The following is a 10,656-nucleotide window of genomic DNA, read 5'->3' as shown; positions in this document are numbered from 1 at the left end:
GTAAGCCAAATAAAATATCTTGTCAGAAGTTGTATTTTTGTCAGCATTCTATTTCCTCTTCTATCAACCAAGAGGGATCAGGGAATGGATTTTTATGGGGTGCAAAGAGTAATGCTTTATATTACTTCTGTAGGCTTCTCTTGCCTTTTCTTATATGAAGACGTCTTTTCTTCTTGAAGAATTTTATAATTTCTAAAATCTCATTCTGAAGCTGTCTGTAGAGTTGCCACACTGGGAAGTTGCTCTGGCCTTGGTGACAGATGCCTGTAGCACGCACGTTTCTCCGGCTGTAGCAGAAAAAAAAAAAAGATGTGCCATGTCAGATTTCGATAGGGACTGTTAACCTTTTGAGAATTTTTCTCCAGTGCTGCAAAGAGAATGTGCATGCTAGGGGAATCGCTTTTCTCCCCTGCTTTTGCAACACTTCCCTCTCTTTTTATTTTTATTTTTGGCTTGGATGTGCTTGGATAAATCTGTGCTTAACTTTCTATCACAGGTTTGAAGAGGGATAATAATATGCAACAGGGCTAGGGGTGTAGTGTGCCCAGATCAACCTTAGAAGGAAGAGATGTTTTAAGTCCATGAGGATGATTTATTATTATAGGTTTAGTTCATGTGATTGTTGGGTGCAGTTGTTGTTGTTTTGGTTTTTTTTTTTTTTAACATCAATGATACCTCTTGGAGTCAGTTTTTTATGCAGCTAAAGAGTTTGGAATAGATTGTCACTGAGCCCCGAGGGGGAAGCACCTTGGTGTATCCACCCTCACCTGCAAAGCAGCCTGCAACATATTTCCTGTATCCACTTCTTTCACTCCTTACCCTGATGCCTGAGTAACGAAAGGACAGGCTTTCTCCTGCATCTGTCTTCCTTTTTGAAAAGCCAAGTGAAAAGTATATCTCCCAAAAAGGCCATGAGGCCACTTCACAGCTTTGCCTTTTGTTAGGCTTGTCAGGGACCAAGCAGGCTCTGAAAGGCTAATGTAATTACTTTCCCTTGTCTAGGAAGAGTGGAAGTGAGAGCGCTCCCAAGCCCACGGCTGCAAAGCTAGCTGTGGTTTCAGCAGGCGTGTTGCTCTGTTCAAAACAGACATGCAGCCCAGAGGCATGCAGCAACGGGTCATTTGTTGTAGGCTTTTCTCCTATTAGTTAATCATGTCCTCTGCTCTGTAGATATTTTCTGGGCCTGTGGGGGGATTGAGCCCTTGAATGGGAGCAGGAGGAACTGAATGGGTGAGTGATGCTGGAAGCTGAAAGCAGACCATTGCCCTCTAGTTGTAGTTGAAGTTCGCAACTTCCCTGTTGATTTTTTTAGTGTGTAGAGTAAATGACAAATGGGCCGGCCTCCCTCAGCCTGGAGCACTTAAGCAGGCGAGTGGAGAGCTCATATGGAAAATATTTCTATCACCGCTGCATGCACATATGGTCTGGGGAGACCCCCAAACTGAGCAAATCACAGCGCTCCGGCAGCTCCTCAGTGGCGTGCCAATTACTCCTGTTAACAGCAAGCAAAGGGCAGGCTTTAGTTACCTACACACAGCTGGCTCGTGGGGAAGGCCACTCTGGAATGTGTGTGCCCTGAGCCTCGTGTCACATGCAGAGTGGCAGAAGGCTCTGCTTCACCTGACAGCAAAGGAGATGAAAAATGAAAGGGATTATACAGGCTCCCCCGAATCTTGGCACTTTTCAGACAGCGCTCAGCATTTGAGAAAGGAAGGCAGAGGTTTCGTCTTATGAATTAAAAGTGTGTTGTGCTTAACATGAATAGCCAGAAAACCCGATGAGGTGGCGAGATGCCTGCCCTCCTGCCCCTTTGTTCCGCTCTGCTTTGCTAAATCAAGATCCTCTTGGCCTCTTCCTCTTTTCTATCTCACTTTGCCTCTTTTCCCCAGTGTGTGCCTGTGTGTGCCTGTGTGTGCCTGCGTGTGCCTGTGTGTGCATGCGTGTGTGAGTGCGTGTGTGTTTCTGTGCTGTTGGCTCCAGAACGCCTGAGCTCCTAGGAAATTGTACAATTAGGATTCCTTTCCCCCCGTTGGAAATAAAATGATGAGGAAGCAGCATGGGTACGAGTCGCCCCCACCCCTTCCTTAAAAAGAATGTAGTTTATATAGAGCTTTGAAGAATGTGGCGTTTATTTATAAAGCCTTTTTTATTGTCGTGTTACTTACAAAACTTACCCATAAACATGTGGCGTCGTCCCTAAGTCACTAAGATTTTCCTTTTCTCTGCCAGCTGGTTTTCTTGCAGGTTTTAATTATCTTCCCTTTGGATGTTCCTAAAAACACATGAGGAAAAGGAAGAAAGAGGAAGAAAGCGTCATACACCTGGGGGTGCTTGGCTGGCTGTGTTCTCAACGTGGGGCTGGAAGCCAAGCGGCACGCTCTGGGAGGCAGTTGACAGAGTCAGTTTTCTAGGGTGTGAGGTCCTTCCAGATAAGCAGGGGCTGGCAGGTGGTGGGAGGAGGGGTGGGAGGCAAAGCAAGCCTTGTTTGGCATCCCGTGGCTGGCAGTGTTGGCGCTGGTGACTGGTCCAAGGACAGAACAACCTGGTACGGTGTCAGCGCTTGGGTTGGAGAACAGTCACAGAAAGGAACTGTGCCTTTTTAAATTTTCCCGTTGCCAGAGTATTAAACTCCAAACACTGACATCAGGAGAATGCCTTTGTCCTAGTCAAGGTCAGGGTAGCAACCATGTATACTTGTCTAGATGGGGTGCATCTCCGAAAAGACTGTGAAGGACTTTTAAAGTCAGGCTGGACTTTTGATGCATTTCTCAGTGCGGGGAGTGTGCCAACGGGTAGCTTCTATGCAGGACGCAGCAGAATGGTGGGGGACGGGAGGTGGGAATGGGAGGCTTGCCTTTTCTTTCTTGAACTTGGACTTACTTTCTCAGATAAGACCAATGAGACATTGTTCTATGTAGGGACAGGGATGGAGACACAACTAGAAATCGACTACCTTGCATATTTGGAATAATATAATAAATTCTGCAATGTGTGGTCAAAAAGGTGTTCTTTAACTATGATGCCACAATGTGGCAAAACCTATAAAAATAAAAACTAGGTATCTTAGCTGCTGATGAATACAGACAGGGTTTCTTTCCATGGTGATGAAAGTGTCTTGGAATTAGGTAGTGGTGATGTTGCACAATTGTGTGGCTATCCTAAAAACTACAGAACCATAACCTTTAAGAGAGCCAATGTTATGGTATGTAAGTTATGTCACAATTTTTTACGTTAAAAATAAGTGATAAATATCTTTTGGACCCAGATTTTCCATTTCTGAGACTTTTTATCGTATAGGTCTACTCTGAGTGTGTAAAATGTTCTAGAGCCACTTGTCATAACTAAGCTGTTTCCAGCCTACTGTCCCAGTGATACGGCATGCTCTGCAGGCGTTCAGAAAGAGTGAGGTTGTTGTAGATGTGCAATGAGATGACCACCAGGATATGTGTTTAGGTAAGAAAAGCAAATTGAATGTGCATAAAGTGCTCCCATTGTGTAAAATATGTTAACACGTTTGTCCATCCCGTCTGGAAGGACATAAAAGAGGGTCTGGGCAGGCAAACAGGAGAGAGGGTTGCGTTCCACTACACACCCTTGATTGAATTGTGCTCAGTAAGCACACCTTATCTAGTAAAAAATAATAATAAAACAAATGATATAAGTCACTTCATAATAAGTAAGTGATATAATAGGTTACATCCTAACAGCAGTTTGTCCACAGCACCCGCAGAGCTGCGTGTACCTGAATTCATAGCCATGGCGACAAAAGTGCTGCTCGGTGATGTGATTCCCCAAGGACTAAAGTGATGTTCTTTACATGGTTCATTCACTCACTGAATACCTTCTGATGCGCCCTCTGTTTTCTCCACTTTATAGATGAGGATAGCAGTAGTAGCTACCTTAAGGGGTGGTTGGAAGGATGAAGTGCAAATACTATGGGTAGAGCTCTTAGCTATGTGTGTCAAGCACATATAAACAGTGGTTACTGACTACAATCACCGTTGCAAATGCTACCAAGTATATTAACTCTATGCTGAAAAAAGAAAGGTGAAAAAGACCAGATCTTTGTCTTTGAGCTTATACTCTAAAAGGGGCACAGAGTGCAGAGGGTTATTGATCATGCAATAAGGAACTCTCTTTAATTGCAAGAGCAGAGGCAAAGGAGCAATGGGAAGCTACCTAAGAAAGCAGAGAAAGATTAATGATGTCATATTTGAACTGACGCTTGAAGGGTTGTGTGTTGAGGGTCTTCAGGACAACCCCTCAGATTCAATAGTCTGCAGTGATTCAGTGACTCAGCATCCATTGGCACTCACAGCTCTGATTTATTACAGTGAAAGTATACAGAGAAAATCAACAAAGGGAGAAGGTTCATGGGGTAAAGTCTGGGGGAAACGAGATAGAAGCACCCAAGGATTTTTATCCTAGGGAAGGCACGCAGGACCCGCTTACTCCCCCCCACAATGAGTTATGACAACACACAAGAAATGTTGGCAGCCAGGAAGCTTGTTAGAGGCTCAGAGCCCAGCATCTTTATTGAGGCTGACCACATACATACCCTCTGCGTGCCAGCTAACAAAATTCCACACTCCCACAAGGGAAGCAGGTGTTCAGCACAGTCTGTACAGTAGAGGCACAGCAAGCAAGCCACCCTTATCGGTTCTGGGAAGGATGGGAACCCTCCTCAAATCCAAGTTACCAGATGCCAGGCTAGAACCAGCCTTGTAAGCAGATCTTTTCACAGAGAGCAGTCAGTCCTGCTGTCTTAATAACTCTTTTCTCATGGATAGGTTAGCATTTTAAGTGGGAAAAGAGGGAGGAGCATTCCAGGCAGAGGAAAAACATCTGTAGAACCCCAGAAATAAGAAAGGACATGGCATGTTCTAGAATAATGCATAGTTCAGATCACAGAAGCTTCTGTTGTGAGGGATGTGGCAGGAAATATGTCAGTCAGCTGAATCCTGAGAGCTGGAGTTTTTCTCTGTGTCTTTGAAAATTCCCCAAATTCTAGATCTACAGTCAAGATTTTTTTAATGATGTCATTTAGGTCATCACTGCAGGACATTTTCTTCTTCATAAATTATTGAAATTATTTCCTAAGGAGTAAATCAATTTAAATAATAAATGGAGGGCTACTTTGTTTTTTGTTTTGATTTTTGTTTTATTTTTTATTGAGATAGAATCTTGCCTTGTCACCAGACTGGAGTGCAGTGGTTTGATCTCGACTTACTGCAACCTCCGCCTCCCGAGTTTAAGCAATTCTCTGCCACAGCCTCCTGAATAGCTGTGATTACAGGCATGTACCACCACACCCAGCTAATTTTTGTATTTTTAGTAGAGACAGGGTTTCACCATCTTGGCCAGGCTGGTCTTGAACTCCTGACCTTGTGATCCACTGTAGGGCTGCTTTGTAAGCAGTGACACCCTTTGTTTAAAAAACTAGTTGTCACTCTTCATTCCTAGAGTGTTATTTGTGGCAAATAGAAATGAAGGATCAATGTAATGACTTTAATGACTATTTCCTGGTACACAATTCTCCCTGGCTTCACCTTTCTTTTTCTGGTATCTAAAATAGCAAACCAGCTATGTGGAACTCACTTGATATTGCAAAACCCAAGTTTGAGCCCTGGGTCAATCACTTGGGTGAAAAGTCATATGATCATAAGGCTTTTCCCATTTAATTTTTTTTTTTTTTTTTTTTTTTTTTTTTTTTTTTTTGAGACAGACTCTTACTCTGTCACCCAGGCTGGAGTGAGTGATCTCAGCTCACTGAAACCCCTGCCTCCTGGGATCAAGCAAGTCTCCTGACTCAGCCTCCTGAGTAACTGGGATTACAGGTGCCTGCCAGCATGCCTAGCTAATTTTTCTATTTTTAGTAGAGACAGGGTTTTACCATGTTGGCCAGGCTGGTCTCCAACTCCTGACCCCACGTGATCCACCCGCCTCAGCCTCCCAAAGGGCTGGGATTACAGGCATGAGCCATCACACCAGCCTACAAAATTTTTTAATTATAAAAACTGTTGTAAAAACAAATTCAAGCAAACAAACACAGAGAATAAAAGTTAAAGGTTCCTCTTTACCCTCATTCTCTCCCCTATCCTCCTTCACTGCCCAGATGAAACGAAATTGTTAACAATTTAGCATCTGTCCTAAAACCATTCCTGTACATTTATAAACATAAGGCTCTGTGCCTATATGTACGTGTATGTCTGTGGGTTTACGTTCATATGTGTATGTGTATGCCTATGACTTGCAGTGGCAGTTTGTCTTCTTTTCTGATACCTACGCTACTTGTTTCTACCGCATGTCTAACTGCATTTACTAGAACTTCCAGAATACAATGCTGACTAAGATAAATGAAAGTGAACGTTCTTGTCTTCTTCCAGACTTTTTTTTTTTTTGAGATGGAGTTTCACTCTTGCCACCCAGACTGGAGTGTATTGGTGGGATCTTGGCTCACTGCAACCTCCACCTCCCCGGTTTGAGCAATTCTCCTTCCTCAGCCTCCCAAGTAGCTGGGATTACAGGTGTGTGCCACCACACCCAGCTAATTTTTGTATTTTTAGTAGCGACTGGGTTTCATCGTATTGGCCAGGCTGGTCTCGAACTCCTGACCTCAGGTGATCTGCCTGCCTCAGCCTCTCAAAGGGCTGGGATTACAGGCATGAGCCACTGCACCCAGCCCTTCCAGACTTAAATGAGAATGTTTCTAATATTTCATCACTAAGTGTGATACCTGTCAGAGGTTTAAGCAGATACATTTTATCCAGTTACAAGTTTCTTTCTAAGTTTTTATCAGGAGTGATTGCTGAATTTTATCAAACATTGTTTGTCTTCATCAAAATGCTCATGTGAGTTGTATCCATTAATCTACTTACATAGTGAATTATATTATGGATTTCTTAATGTTGGACTGTCTTTGCTTTCTTGGAATTCACTATCTTAATGGTGATTTCTTCATTAAATTTGCTACTGGATTTGATTTATAATTATTTTTAATTTTTTCTTTTTTTTTTTTTTACATAAGTGTTATTGGCTCTCAGCTGTATTTTATTGTGCTAGACCAGGGTTTTGATAGTTTCGTAAAATCAATTCAGAAGTCTTTCATCTTTTCGTATGCTTTGAAATGGTTTTTGTTTGTCTTTTGAGACAGCATGTCACTCTGTCACCCAGGCTGGCAGTGCAGTGCAACAGTCACTCTCACTAGCCTTGACCTCCCAGGCTCAAGTAATGCACCTGCCTCGGCCTTCCGAGTAGCTGGGACTATAGGTGTGCACCACCATGCCTGGCTACGTTTTTATTTTTCAGAGAGTCAGTGTCTTCGTTGCCCAGACTGGTCTTGAACTTCTGGTGATCCTTCCACCTCAGACTCCTCAACTACTAAGATAACAGGGGTGAGCCATCACACCCAGCCTCTGAAACAGTTTAAACAACAAAAGAGTTCATTTTTTTTTTTCTGAAGGTTAGTTGAACTCAATCATAATACCATCCAGTTCTTCGGTGGAGTGATATTTGAGTATTTTGAACCATTTATTTTATTTTTTAAAAAGGCATAATACTTGACCTACATCGGAGAACATACGTAATATATAAGCAATTATGAAGTAGAATAATCAAGCCAACATCTATGAACTCACCACCCAACTAAAGAAATCAAACATTCCCGGTACTGTATGGTACTTGCCCCACTCTTCTCCCTTCTCTCCTCACTTCTTCCTCCTCTTCTTCCTCCTCACTTCTCTCCTCCAGAGATAACCATCATCCTGAATTTACGGTTTTCACTTCATTGCTTTTTTTTTTTTTAAACAATATTATCACAGGTGCACGTGGGTCTAAAGAATATACTCCTTGGGCCGATTGCAGTGGCTCATGCCTATAATGCCAGCACTTTGGGAGGCTGAAATGGGTTGATCACTTGAGGTCATGAGTTTGAGACCAGACTGGCCAACATGATGAAATCCCATTCCTACAAAAAAAAAAAAAAATATGGAAATTGGCTGGGCGAGATGATGCATGCCTGTAGTCCCAGGTCTCAGTAGACTGAGTCAGGAGAGTCACTTGAACCTGGGAGGCGGAGGTTACAGTGAGCTGAGATGGTGCCCCTGCACTCCAGCCTGGATGACAGTGAGACTCCATCTCAACAACAACAACAAAGAACATTGGTTTTGAGTTGTGTAAACATGGTATCTTGATTTTTTTTATTCAACTTGATTTTTTAGACATGGTAATATCTGTAGCAGTGGTTCATTCGTTTTCAGTGCTAGATAGTATTCTGCAATATGAATATATCATCTTTTTTTCCTGTTGATAGATATGCGGGTTCCTTCTAGGGTGTTTTTCCTGTTACAGACAATGCTGCTATGAACACTTTGGAGCGTCTTCTCACATACTGTGCAAGAATTCCTTTAGGATGCATGCCTAGGAGTTGAATTGGTGGGTCATGGAGAAAGTGTTTGTTTAACTTTACAAGTAATGTCAGATTGCTTTCCACAGCAGTTGCACTAGTTTTCATTTCCACTAGTAGACTGTAAAAGTTCTCAATGATTTATCTCCTTTCCAGTATTAGGCATTATCAGACAGGTTAATTTTTACTGATCTGTAAGGTATAAAATGGTATCAGTGTGTGATAATGGACATTCCCCTGATCATTAACTATTGATATCATACAATGTTTATGTGTACACATATCATTCACATTTCCTCTTCTGTGAAATGCCCGTTTGTATTTATTTTCTGGTTTTAAACTTAGATCCTTGCTTTTTCACTACTGATTTAGGAGTCCTTTATGTATTTTGAATATAAACCCTTTGCTTTTTATTCCATGTAATATTTTCTCCACTTTATGACTTATAAAGTGTCTTTAGCTAAACAGAAGTCCTTGGTTTTAGTGTATTTGAATGTATCCATTTTATTTCTTTATGTTAACACTCTCCTTTTCTTGTTTAGGAAATGATTGATCCCAAGGTTATAGACATATTCTCCTATATTGTTTTCTAAAATTATTGAAATTTTACACTTCACAGTTAAGTTTTTATATGCTTGGAATTAAACTTTGTATAGGGTGAACAAGGGACATAATATTTCATTAAGGGATATAATTTTCTTTTTCCCCCATATTTGCATTGAGTTACTACAGGAACATTCGTTGAATAGTCTTTCCCTTTCAACAAATTTACAGGGCCATTTCTATTCACTACCAAGTTTCCATATTTATGTATATCTTTTTCTGCCCTCTGTATTTGCTCCATTGGTCATATGTCTTATGTCTCTACAAGTAACATGCTGTCTTAATTACTACGGTCTTATAATAAATCTCAATCTATGTAGGGCAAATCAGTTCACATTATTCTTTGGGAGTGTCTTAGACATTTTCTCTTCATTATGAAATTTGAAGTCATATCAATTTTCCTTCAAAGCTCCTTTAAGAATTTTTATCAGTTGTGTATTGAGTCTATAGATTAATATAACACTAACAGCATTCTAATACTGAGATATTCTATCCATGAACACGGTATATAAGCTTTACGTTTATTTGTCTTCTTTGACATTTCTAATAGTTTTACAATTTTCTATGCAAGGGTCTTATACATCTTATTTTATACTTAATCCTAGGTACTTTGTTATTTTTATTGTAAATTATGTGTATGTTTCTATAATTTTTTTTCTTTTGGTTGCTAATGCTTAGAAGGGCAAATGATCAACTGGGCATGGAGGCTTGTGCTTATAATGCTAGTAGCACTTTGGGATGCTGAGGCAGACAGATCACCTGAGCCCAGGAGTTTGAGACCAGCCCTTGGTGAAACCTGTCTCCCAAAAAAATTTTTTTTTTCAAAAATAGGAAAACATTAGCTGGGCATAGTGGTGTGTGCCCATATTCTCAGCTACTCAAGAGGCTAAGATGGGAGGATTACCTAAGCACAGGGAGGTTGAGACTGCAGTGAGCCATGATCACACCACTTTACTCCAGCCTGGGCAACATAGTAAGACCCTGTCTAAAAAAAGTACTGATGATCTTATATCAAAACAGCCTTCTAAACTCTCATTAATTTAAATCAATTTCATGTAGGAACTTTTGTAATTTCTAGTACATAATCATGTAATCTATGAACAATGGCCATTTTGGTTTTTTTTCCTTTTCCAGATTCTTATATATTTTATTTCCTTTTTAATGGCCATTTTGAATTTGTTTCTTTTCCAGTTTTTAGAATTTTTATTTCTTAACCTTTGCACTGGCTAGAACCTCCAGAAAAATGTTGAATGGAGGCAGTGTTATTTTGCTCCTGATTTGCTCCTGATTTAAAGAGAACACTTCTGACATTTTGCCATTAAAAATCAAGTTTGTAATCCCAGCAACTTTGGGAGGCCAAGGTGGGCAGATCAGAAGTCAAGAGATTGAGACCATCCTGGCCAACATAGTGAAACCCCATCTCTACTAAAAATATAAAAATTAGCTGGACTTGGTGGGACACACCACCTGTAGTCCCAGCTACTCAGGAGACTGAGGCAGGAGAGTCACTTGAAACTTGGGAGGCAAGTTTACTGTATCAGTTAATGCTTGTATCAGTTTGATAAACGCTATTCTATTCCCACAGTACTAAGAGATTTATTTTTTAATAATGAACATGTATTGAATTTTATCTAACACATTTTCTCTGT

General features: G+C 41.0%; 1 protein-coding gene across 2 annotated transcripts in view; it reads left to right on the top strand.

Moving 5' to 3' along the window:
- THSD4 (thrombospondin type 1 domain containing 4) overlaps positions 1 to 10,656 on the top strand; it is a 669,073-nt gene that overhangs the window by 428,179 nt on the left and 230,238 nt on the right. The gene's annotated exons all lie outside the window — the stretch shown is intronic.

Source organism: Saimiri boliviensis, chromosome 2 (genome assembly GCF_048565385.1).
Source record: "Saimiri boliviensis isolate mSaiBol1 chromosome 2, mSaiBol1.pri, whole genome shotgun sequence".
Lineage (NCBI taxonomy): Eukaryota > Metazoa > Chordata > Mammalia > Primates > Cebidae > Saimiri > Saimiri boliviensis.
Note: the sequence above shows the minus strand (reverse complement) of the source record. Positions and strands in the feature narration are given on the sequence as shown.